Genomic DNA, 12,239 nt, shown 5'->3' with positions numbered 1-12,239 from the left:
AAGACTAGTGCTTCCACATCCTACAGTATTATGAGGTTAAATATACTAGAGATCGCAAGGAACTCTGAGGTGTTTGAAGTGACATTCATTCCCAGTGCAGTTGTTTGGCAGACACTGGAAAGAACCACCTTTGCTCACAGGTCCTCTCTGGACTTTAACCAAGGAGCAAGAGTTGGGTTTGTTTTAAAAATTAATCTTACCTGAGTGAATGGCAGTTTGAGAGCTTTTCCCAACCCCAAAGGAATCACAAGTACAATTGCAAGTGAACAAATTACACATTTATGATTGGAATAAGGAAGAGGTGGGGTGAAACATCCCCCTCCTCTCGCATCTCGGGCAACCTCCACCGCGGTACAGATGCTCTCGGCATGAACCAAGAGCGGTACAGCCCACGTCCCCACAGTTCCAGCGAGGCCGCACTACTCACTGGCTTTGCTGCTGCTTCTCCTACACAGAGCCCACCGAAGCTGGTTCTAGCCAAGGTGCCGGATCCTCCCCGCACTCCCAGCCTCAGCTTCTCAGGAGGGTGACAGGGCAACCGTAATGCCGGGATTTGGGGCTCTCTGTGCTCAGGGTATCTGTGAAGAGACTGAGTGTTTTTCTAACAAAAGACCTAAGCGGTGCAAACAGACCAGACCAGAAAATAGCCAAAGGCTACTGAAAAGAGGAAAGGCTGGGGTGAGCCCCTCCCCACTGGGGAGCCTGCTGGGGCAAGCAGTACACCTCCTTATAGCACAGTCACAGGGAACCGAGAAGCATCTCAGACATTTCACCTTGTTAGGCTGAGTGGCTGAAAATAGCCACAAGATGAAAAACAAACCAGTTGGACAACTTATCCAAACCGTAATGCTAAAGCAAACACTGAGCAGCAAGCTGGAGGCAGGGTGCAGGACAAAAACTGAGCTGTCTTCTGACTTGAGCTCTCGGTGCATGGAGCTCCAGAGTGGTGTCAGAAGACAGTGCCACTTGTCACTACAAAAGGGACATCTCACCTAGTGCCGGCTGCTTAAGCTCCCTCCATAGCCCATGGAAAGGAACCGGTACCTCTGGAGAGCCATTCCTCCACCTAACACAGGTAGATGAAACAACCATTTGAAGATATCCATCTCTGCAGTGATGGCACAGGAATACTAGACATTTAGATTAAGATACAGCTTCTAAATGACAAACTCAAAGGGTTGAACCTCACCCTTACTAAGTCATGTAAGCATGAAACTTCTTCTCCTTGCCCAAGGCAGGGGGGAAGCGGCAGAAAAAGTAACAAGAGATCCCACCTCCCTCTTTTCATACCAACAGCTGTAAGCAAAACTTTTGTAGAATTCCTCCTGCTGTCTGCAGCATCAGAGAGGTACACAGAGTGCCCCCAAATATCCCTTTCCACCTCTTTTCTTTTTTAATGATACAACAAATTAAAACAAATGAGAAACAGGAAAACCTGTTTATCTAGAAAACACAGAGCACAAATCTTCAGGAAACGGCATGGCCCACGAGAAACCACCAAGAACAGCACCATCCTGGGCGTGCCATGCCACGGGATGCTCGGCGGCCACGGTACTACCTGCATCCGACACAGCCCTGCATCTCCTCCGGCTGCACAAAGAGACCACGGAGCCTGCTGCTCCAGCCCAGGCAGCGTGTTTCACAACTGCAGAAGCCCCACTGCCCCCTCAGCAGCTGCCGAGAGCTTTTTGGATGGCTGAACGATTTCCAAAGGTTCGCATTATGACAACAAATGAATTGGTCTGCCCCAGTACAGAGACAAACCTCCAGGAGCAGTTTCAGCGAGCACTGAAAGAAATCACAAGCAGGATGGTGCTCCCACGGTTCTTAGACACACCGAGGCTCCACAGGACTGGAAGCACTCCTCTGGTTTCCAGCGATCACAGCCATGGCCAAGTGACCCTGGCACCTCTGTGCTCTGCCAGGGCCAGGAGGACGGCACCTGATGGGGGGCAAGGACAGCACCTATCACTGCCCCACTGAGAGGTCCCTCTGCCTGCAGGGCTGCTGGGTGCGTTGCCATCACCATTCTCAGAAATGCGTCAGCATCTTCAAAGTTAGTTTTCACACTCCCCAGTTTCACACCTCCTTGGAGCATCTCCTCCTTTATTCAGAGGGCCTCCAGGACACAGCTTAATTAAACGACTCTTCCTAAAGCAAGCCAAGCTGCAGGAGTGCCATTTCAAGCCACCACTCCTGTTGGAGGCTGAGGAACCTCTTCATCTTCCCAGCGTGGTGGCAGAGGGTTGCAGCTCACACCTCTTGGGACACCCACAGCCAAAGCCAGCCTGGGGGCTCCCTGCCACATGGCCCAGCTGGCAGAAAGGGTTTCCAGTGCCTTTTGCCTTGAGGTTTGTGATGGCATCCCAGGTCACCTCCGGGGGGGGGGAAGCTAGGAACCTAAATAGCCACGCTCCCCCTCGGAGACCTACACCAGCAAATCCCTGCCAAGTTTCAGCAAGCTGCAATGAACCGGCCCATGCCCTCCTGTGCAGACGGGCATATCTAGATGTGCAAGGGTTCACAAATCACGCAGCTAACAGCATGGGCACAGACAAGTTGTTCTTGCCTCATCTTTTCCACGGTTTTAAAAGAAAAAACATTTCTACTCCTCATTTTGTAGTTTAAAGAACATATACACTTTGAAATAACAAGGAATACTGAATTGCTATCTCCTTTCCAAAACACTCAGAGATGATCTTTAATCAACCATTTTCACATAAACGCTTTATTCCTGATTAATTTTTACTTCTTACAAGCTCAATGCCACTGATGAAGGGTCAGACTCTGATCCAGCTGTAGAAATATCAAAAAGAGGAGAGAGGTTAAAGGCTCCATGAGGACCTGCACAGCCTGTTAACACCATCACTTTTTTCCTTCAGCAATAAGCTGTAACAACCACCACTAGTCCTCAGTGCTGGCTGACATCCTCAGCAGGTAGGGAGAGCCATTGCATGCAAGATTAAGAAGGAATAATACTTCAACAGGCTGACTGTTCTGGAGGTTATCCTCACCATACTTGAAACCCTGGAGCTTTTCAATAATAAGCACAAGTCCTCCAGGCCAGCACAAGATGACATACTTTGATTTTTGCCTTAAAACTGCAAAGCAGCTAGGATGAAAAAACACTCAGGCAGCATTAATAATAGCAGCTACTTGGAAAATAATATTTTCAGAAATTATTTCTCCCCCCCCAAAAAATCAGGTTTTATTCTGCATCTGTCTGTCTATATCAAGGAAAAAACCAACCTTTTTTCTTTGCCTTACTCACACATTAATTATGTACTGGCACTCTTACAAATCTAAACATACGCATTGCTTAGCAGCTTTAATCCTGAATTATTTCTCCCTTTCCTGCAATACAGAGCTTAACTTGACTAGCAAAGGGGCAGACCATTCAAACAAGCAAGCTGTTCATTTGTAATTCAGACGAGGAACATTCTTAAAGTTCTCATGTTTATTATGTTTCTATCCTCTGAGAATCGCAAAATTTCAGGCACCAGAGCTCAAAACCTGAAGGAATGAATTAAACTGACCTTAAAACTCTGCCCTTCAGGGAAAAAAATGTAAGAAATACTTAGGTACAAAAATAGCATCTTTTCTTGCAAAACATGCGGCACGAGCATGTGTTTGTTAACAAACATAACTGTTTCCCATCCAATTGCTACTGCTTCTGCTTTCTGAAGGCTGGCTGGGATCGGTAAAGCTGCCTGTGATTTCCAAGCCCTAGAAGAGGTGAAGGGACAGTGCAATTAAAACAATGTAGTAGAGCTCCTTGGTAGGTAGGATAAAGTGCGCTTACAAAGAAGCGCTGCATTTGCCTGGATCATGCAGACATCTCTTATAGCAAAAGTTAGCAACGTATATATACTTGCCAGACAAAGAGGCAACAGCTCACACTGGTGAGAGAGCAGCTTCAAGGAACACTTGGTGGTTCCCAAACTCAGCCTGCACAGATGTCTGTGATACACAGCAAGCTAATGCATTTTCCAAAGTGGAAAAAATAGGTTACTTAAAAATAGGTCCATAATCCAAACAAGCATCCTGATACTATTTTATAAAGATAAAACAAACAAGCATAGACAATTCATGTACAAAAACATGCGCAGTTATCTTAATAACTTCCTTATGTTCCTCTGATGATTTTCATATCGATTGTAGAGGTGGGTACTTCATCCTGTCACTGCCAGTAAAAACAAATATTTCAACTGGGCACAGTCGTGCCATCGCGCCGGCTCCCCAGGTGATAGGGGGGACGGCATAGAAAAACTCACCTCAATACACAGCTGCACCGACTCCACTCTGGCAGCTAAGAGGTTGATATTTATTTAGTTTTAGTAAGTTAAAAGAATAATTCACTGAAAACACTTCCACCTTGGTGCCCAACACTCAGCTCCCAGGTGAGCCACACTGGCACAATGCTGGTTTTTAACACACAGGCTCACAGTTTGAGGCAGAAGCTTCTCAAGGCTCACATGTGCTGCAGGAGTAACAGAGCAATGGCTTAATTAAAGAGTCCATTGTCTATGCCTGCCTGAGGACCACCATCAATTGCTAAAATATGAACCAGAGTTACGAAGGTGCCAGAAAATTAATCACACAGAACTGCAGGGGCTGATTAAAATGAAGGGAAAGGAAAAATTAAAGTCTGCCAGAGGGACCCACTTGGATCAGATCACACAAGCAAAGGCAGACGGGTCAGCAAGGCAGCCAATGCCTACACATGCATAACACATCTCAAACTCCAGAAGCAAACTGAAGTCCTTAGGGTGGGATGTAGGGAAACAGAAGGTCCCGAAGGCTGTACTCTGTAACAGGGAGAGAGCATAAAAGAGGCCAAAAAGCCACGTTATTAATAGCACTTGACCACGATATAATGAAGGGTGATCTAATCTCCTTCTCCAGCCACAGACCGGAGGGACTCCCAGCTCGCGCTGCAGACCTTCACCCAAACACCAGTTAAGGCCCTGTCTCCCATTTCCAGCACATAGTCCTGCCTTAGCAGGTATCTGCACTGCGGTTCAATGCAGCCAGACCACCCAGGGAAAACATACCCCACCAGGTAACAAGGGGGCTCATTCCAGCAGGAATCCTAGAGCTGCCCCAGCAAGAACCACAACGGCCCAGTCTCTGGCTTGCTCTGCCTGCTTAGGAGTTTATTTTTCCCTATATAGCTTTCTTTTTAAAGCAAAGGTAATTAACGAAGTAAACCGTTTTTTCAACACTAATAGGTTGTGCCATTAGGACTTTCAAAAACAAAACGCAAGGCTGGTTACATTCAAGCAGCTGAAGGCAGCAAAAGGGTAACCAAGCTCAGCGCTGAATCTGGGCTTGGAGAACTACAAGGGGACAAGTGCCACCGCCAACACCTTTTTTTAATCAGTGAAGCCTCCACGTTGAATAAGCAGAAGCAGAATTTTTAGAAGCAGAGGGATAACCACATGGAAAACTTTTGCTTTTTAAGCAGCTGCTAACGCACCCTCCTTTTAACAAACAAATCCACGTGGAATTACACCAGGATGCCCTTTTACTTCCATTCCCTCGCCAAAAACCAGGCAGATCTTGAAACAAAACTCAGGGCACGCTACCGCAGTTCCCCCTGCAGTTCCAGTCTAAAGCACAGCGTGCACCGGACAGACATCTGTCCCCTACCCAGAGGAAGGGGAGGTGAGAGCACTCAGCAAGAAGAGAATTAACGATGTACTAATATACACCAAGTCAGTAGCCCAGGAGCCAAACACAAACCGAGCAGGCAAGAAAAGCACTTTTTTTTTTTTTCATTCTTACTCCGTTTCAGGTGAGGCATACTCCGTTTCATCACGACCACTGAAGTATCACAGACCGTGCCAGCCACACCATAAGGGATGTCAGAAGGCTTCATCACACATTTGTTTCATTCCCTTCTGAGAGGAAAGGAGGGACAGGAGGATTGCTCCTTTGGACTGCCCGCGTGTGAGCACGTGTATACATGTATCCCTGCCTCACCTTCGGAAAGGCCAAAGCAAAAGGCACAGTTGTGAGGTGCGGCCCTGAGAAAAGAGGATTGGTTGGGCAATGAAGACACCAAAAAGGCTCAACAACCCCATTCAGCCTCTGTTTCCAGTCACATGCAAGGTTTTTTTTCTCCCCCAGGCATCTCCGGGACACTGGGGTTCGGCAGGATGCAAGTTACCCAGATCCCTGCTCTAATGCTCAGGTCTGAGCTCTGACAGCTCAGCCTCCCCCACCTGCGCTTTCCAGGCAGTCAAAGTCACATTTTTCTCTCCCACTGGGATGTGGTGAGGGCAAAGGCCATAAGTAGCTTGCAAAGTCTGAACACAAGCTTTATATGTACTTGCACCAGCACAACTCCCAAGAAAACAAATACCCCAGAGAGCTCACCTCCGCCACTTCTTTGCTCCAGCCTCACGACAGCAGAGAGCATCCCGGCAGCAGCACTGCGAGCTCCACCAGCAATGCTGCCCATTTGAAAATAGTACCTGGGAGGAACACCAGGCATGAAGAAAATTGCTTTTCAAAGTAATAAATAAATAAATATCAGAAAAAGAAAAAAATCCACACTAATCCAGCTGAGCATCTCTCCAAGTTTCTGGGCCAACACAGGGAACAGAATCAGCAGCCAGGAGCCAGGAGCTCCCCAGCAGCACTACCAGCCCGAACGCATGCCCATCCAGCCCCGCTCCTCTTCTATACAAGGCTGCACACTTTTGATGCCAAAAGACAGTAACTTCTCCAGCTCTCAGAATGGTGATTCCTCGAGATGAGTTTCATTCCTAAACGACGTAAAGGCTGTGCAATCCACTGAGGTTTCCAATCAAACTGGTAAAGAACATTGACTATTTCCTGGCAGAGTTTTCCAAGTACTTCCCAGAACTACTCCCTTGCCCAGCCTGAAACTGCCACTCACATGCAACTTCTACTCGGTGAAAGTGCATACCTAGAAAGACTTAACTGCAGTTAAAGCAAAAGGCACAGTAGCAAAATCCTTCTAGTCCTGGAGACAAAGACTCCTTTAAGAAGCATTTCACCGTAAAGCAAGAAAAGCATAACAGGTCATTGTATTTCACGAACTCCTCCAGGTCTGTGGGAAAGACGGGGTTGTAAGAGTTACTGCAGGGAAGGTGCGTTCTGACAAGCCAGGTCGTGTACCTCCTCGAGGCTGCAGGCCAGGGTAGGCTACAGGAGGATTTAGAGGCTTCCAGCACACTAATACGGGGGATGAAATCCTGCAGTGGTTCTGTTTACACAGCACCGAGAGGTTAACGAACATCAGAGAGCAGCCAGATCAATGGTATCTCAATTAGCTGCTTGTATCTTACCACCACTGATTTTATGCTGATCTCCTGACTTCAAAAGATAAGACTTTTTCTAAAGGCAACTCATAAAAGCAGTGGATGAAATCAGAGGTTCTGGCAAAGGAATAGAGGACAAATGTAGAGTTTGGCATCACGGTGGGTGACGTAAACTTCAGCACCATGAAATAAATGCACTAACATAATGTTTCATTAACTAAGCAACTAGAGATGATAGCATTTAAATTGGTAAAGAAGTAACCATCCATTTGTGTTCCCACCTTGCAAGATTACTGCATCAAGCTTTCAAAAGACACCAAGTCCACATTCTCTTCATATGTCAAAAGATTTCACTGCAAGTTCAAAGTCCAAAACCGATCACTTTCCTAGCTAGAGATTTTTTAGCAAAGGATTAGCTTTCAATAAAACCCTGCTTCTTCAAATGACAAGTATAGGAGCTCTAAACCGCAGTGCTCCAACACAGCATACTCATCCAGAATTCCCCCCCCCCCCCATCAAATTATTCACTAGTTAGAAGCTTGTGGTTGTAACCCCCCTTCATCATGCTTATTTTGTTAAACGTTGATGTTCCATGTTTTTATGTGTAGCTTAGGCTCAAAGTGCCACAGACATAGTAACTCTGAGGGTATGCATTCAGGTTTTCTTCTTATTATCATCTTAATATTTTTATAACTTATGTTCTGGTAACGCACCGAACCCCCCCACCTGCAGCAAGAATCCCACGTGTTAAAACACCACTTGAACAAGAGCAAAGACAACTCCAGAAATCTAGTGATGGAGGAATCAAGACAGGGAAGCAGGAGACAGGTGCAGGGAGAATGACAAAGGAAGGGAAAGAGGAATTGTTGTGCCTTGGCATAAGTAAATGCCAAACCCTGCCCTGTGCCACCACCACACCAGAGGGTCCAGCCCCTCGGGCTCTGGCTCCCGGGCGCAGCGCTGCCTGGGCACACAAGGTTCACGTGGCCCAGAGAATGGGTCAGCCTCACCACGCTAGCCAGAGCCCATCTTTCAACTGCTGCAGGAAAGACAGACAGGGAAAATCCACACCAGGATCCCTAGTCTGTCTCGGTGATGCCAGAATGGGAACCCAAACGAGACCCCAGACCTCAAGCACGGGCAGAGTGTGGCAGATACAGCCCCACATCCCTGTGGATCCAAGATCACAGAAAATAATCTCAATATGAAATGAAATAAGGCTCTGGGGAATGCAGACTTGTACTATTTCCACATTATTGTATGGAGATGGAGCAGGTATGAATCTAGCAAAGCAGACAGCAGTAGATGAAAGGTATCACAATTAAGGGAACCAGGAATGAAGCCCAGTCATCCAAAGTCTGGCCCCTTAACAGTCAGTTTTCCTTGGATCTCCTACAAAGACACCTGAAGCCCAACCTGAAGATCCCCAGCATAAGCAGCAGCAATGACACTTCACTGGCCACCCATGCTGGTCTGCACAGAAGGCAATCAAGTAAAAAATTAAGAAGAGCAGCCTCACTGATACCAGTTAACACGATTTAATGAAACACAGGCTATCGAGCAAGCTTACTATTTTTATTGAGAGAAAATGTAAAAACTTTTGACCAAAACACCTGATGGTACACATAAAACTTTTGTAAAACATTTGACATAACCCCAGACAACGCTCTGATAAGGACTATTGCCAACAGAAAACTGAACAAAACCTGCATTAAACAGGTTAGACTCAGGCAACTGAAAGATTACAGCAAATAACTGGAAAGAAAAGAAAATCTACCACCTGAAAGTAATATTTCTAATCATGTCCATGAGGAGCCTCTCTTGCCCCTTTTGGGGGGGGGGGGTATACGAAAGATCCCAGGGCTGGAAGCTTCGGCTAGACAAATTCATGCTAAAAATAACCACCAGCGGGTGAAAACAATAACGGCAGGGTGACTGTCGGCACATCCTGCGCAGCGGCGGGGGGACCAGCCGCCGGCCTTCTTCGTGACACCATGTTTTTCTGAAACATGTGCTCTAGCACAAAAATAGACTGCTGGGAGAGGAGGGAGGTTGAGCACCTTTTGGGGTCTGCACTACTCTGGGGGTCGGACTGTGGACTGGCTGTCCTTCTTGGCTCTATAACACACACCACCTCTGTTCCTATGCCTTGCGAAATGGCTCCTGTGCTTTTGAGTGTAACCAAAATTAAATCTGATATAGGCAGGAAAAGATTAAAGATTAAGCACTTGCTAGAAACGCTTGCCTTTGAACAAGTCAAAGCCAGGAGAAAATCTGATTTTCCCTGGAGTTCAGTCACCAACTCTTCTCCATGGACAAAACTACCCATTTCGAATTCTTATGTAAAAAAAAAAATTTTTTTTAAATTTTAGGAATAAGAAACATATACTAATATCAATAAAGCATGCCGATGCATCCTTGAGTGTGCACAGGAATCTAAGCAACCGAGCCTAATGAGAAAACACTGCTAAAACTCATGCTTCTGCTCTCTACAAACACCACTTCCCTGCATCTCCTTAAAAATTTCACTGTTCCACAGAAAAGTGACCGGTGCTGTCATTTTTTTTTAATCATTAAAATCATGCCATGTCAAAAAAAAAAAAAAAAAAAACCCTTTCACCTTCAAAAATCCATCAAAAATGAACACTTTCACTTTCAAAAATCCATCAAACACCTACCTCTGCTCCACAGTAAGAGCCTGTGCTACCGCAGACTTGTGTGCAGCCAACACAACCCTCATTTTCTGCTTCCAGGGAACACGTAAGGAAAAGTGTCATATGCTATCTGAGGATATTCACTGCACTGAACTGCAAGCAACAGCTCTAAAAGCTAAAAAGCAAATGGCCAAGTGATCTCAGAGGACGCATTAGCTTTCAGCTACATGAGCAGAGTGCAACGAGCACCACCGAACTTCCTAGCTACCCTAGGAAGGGATACGGTGCAGTTACGCTGCGAGTTACCTGCACTCGGAGCAAACAAATCCCCTACTGACCACCTTCATCTGCACATTTTGGGTTTCAACCTGTAACCAGCTATTCCCTTGCTAGGTGCCATGGGCTGTTCTGCAGGCTTTTAAACCCAGAAGTAACAGAACATACCAGTTGTGAAAAACCAAGAGTAATGAAAAGTAGCTCTTTTGCAGGAAAACCCCACCTGTAGGTGATTTTATGAAAGAGATTAAGTCTCTGGACTGCTCCCTGCCTGCCCTGCTCTGGCTCTGCCTCTGCTCAGAGAGAAGAGCAAGTCAGCAGCTGAATCACCAGGGCTGCCACACTTCTGCAGGGCCTCCAAAAATAACTCATCTGGAAATTCCTTGGAGGCATAAACCTTGCTTCATCAGAAGGACTGCAGAGATCCAGTTTCCTTAATGGAGCAGACTGGATGTGAACTGGCCTAAGGATTTAGGATCACGTATAAAGAACATAAAAAAGAGACTTTTTACAGAACAGCTAGCATGCGGTCAGTATTAAGAAAAAAAAACAGTAAGCCACATAAATCGTCACGTCGCTGAGATGAAACAATCTGCCTGCCCAGGAATCAGACACCGAGTTCCTGATCGTTCGCCTGATACTGCAGTTCCAGGGACTTGCCCTGTTCTCACCAACCAGCTCTGTACACAAAGCAAAATGCCTTCTTAGCAACGCCGCTGCAGCAACTTTAATCTGTATTAACATGAACGCCCACACCTGCACCTTCCACTGTAGCCAAAAACCCTCCGTGAGCTCTAGTCCCCGGGCCCTTGCTAACACATCAGCCTGTAAAGCTGGGCGAGAGAGCAGCCTCGCACCCACACAGCGCCAAACACAGCACGTCCCCACCACGATTAGCGTTCAGAGCTGCTCACCGCCTTTTTTACCACCCCAAACCGGCACGTTATCCCTCGTGGAAACCTGTGCCAGGTGGGACCCTCCGGAGCGGATCCAGGCTGCAGATGATGGCGGTGGAGGTGCAGAACCACCCAGATGCTGACAGCTCTGCTCGCTGCTGAGCAGAAAGTCTCGCTCAGACGGGCTGGCCCACACCCAGGCCGGTAGTACTTCAGCTTTGGTGGGAGTTTCGCCCTTCAGAAAGCAATCTATTTCTTCACCTGCAGTGCTCACAGGACACAACTCACTGGGGTTTGGGTTTTTTTCTTTTTGTTAGCATGCAAGAACTCAGCGCTGCTGCAATGAAAAGGCAAGGACAGAGCTGAGGACTTCTATTTCACTACTGAGAACTAAAAGCACGTTTTATCGAACAGGCTCCCAGCTCTGACCTCAGGGACTGTCACAAGGACACACAGCAGACACCAGTGCCCACGGTGGTTTTGCCAATTCCCGGCCCCTCTGCCGAGGCTGGCTCTGGCAGTTGTTCTGGAGCAGAACAACTCCACCAAAGCCTGGCTCCTGGGGGAAAAATCCACCCAAGTCCAGAGGGGCTTGGGCTTCTCCTTTCTTTTTTTTTTTTTTGCTGGGCTGTTGGCTTTTGGGGCAGAGGGGAGGGAAATAAGGCAGAAGAGAGAATAGCTGGCTGTTAGGTCTTTGCTACCTCTCCTCTTCCGGGCTGAGAGGTGGGAAAACCTTGCCCTCGGAGCAGGGCGAGGGCAGGAGGCATGCCAGGGTTACACAACCCTTGGGATCCCTCACCCCCAGCCCGCTGCCTCCCCAGCCACGCTGCCCACCTGGGAACGTCCTTAAAAAAAAAAAAAAAATTAAACACTGGCACGTTCTGAACACACCGAGTCATGATCCAAAACACTCATTAGCAAATAGCTGGAGTCCATTGCAAAAATAAACAGGGATTATTTTTGGTCCTTCGACCCTTGCCCTGAGCTCTGTGGGTTTCCCAACCAGGGCCGGGACATGGTTAGCAGCACCACTTATCCAATAAGCCGGGGAACAGCCTCAAAACGGAGCCGACGCCGGCTGGCAGTGCCCTAACCCGGCTCCCCCCCCCCCGCCGAGGGAA

The 12,239-nt window shown here is 47.3% G+C and overlaps 1 protein-coding gene across 1 annotated transcript in view; it reads right to left on the bottom strand.

The window, feature by feature from the left end:
• STIM1 (stromal interaction molecule 1) overlaps nucleotides 1-12,219 on the bottom strand; it is a 109,254-nt gene extending 97,035 nt beyond the window's left edge. Inside the window, exon 1 of the mRNA XM_010576702.1 lies at nucleotides 11,380-12,219. The gene's annotated coding sequence lies outside the window, so the exon portion shown is untranslated. The remainder of the gene's footprint in view (nucleotides 1-11,379) is intronic.
• Between the last annotated feature and the right edge of the window lie 20 nt (nucleotides 12,220-12,239).

The sequence above is a fragment of the Haliaeetus leucocephalus genome, unplaced genomic scaffold (assembly GCF_000737465.1).
Source record: "Haliaeetus leucocephalus isolate CR32 unplaced genomic scaffold, Haliaeetus_leucocephalus-4.0 Scaffold536, whole genome shotgun sequence".
NCBI lineage: Eukaryota > Metazoa > Chordata > Aves > Accipitriformes > Accipitridae > Haliaeetus > Haliaeetus leucocephalus.
This window is presented reverse-complemented; position numbering and strand designations above follow the sequence as displayed.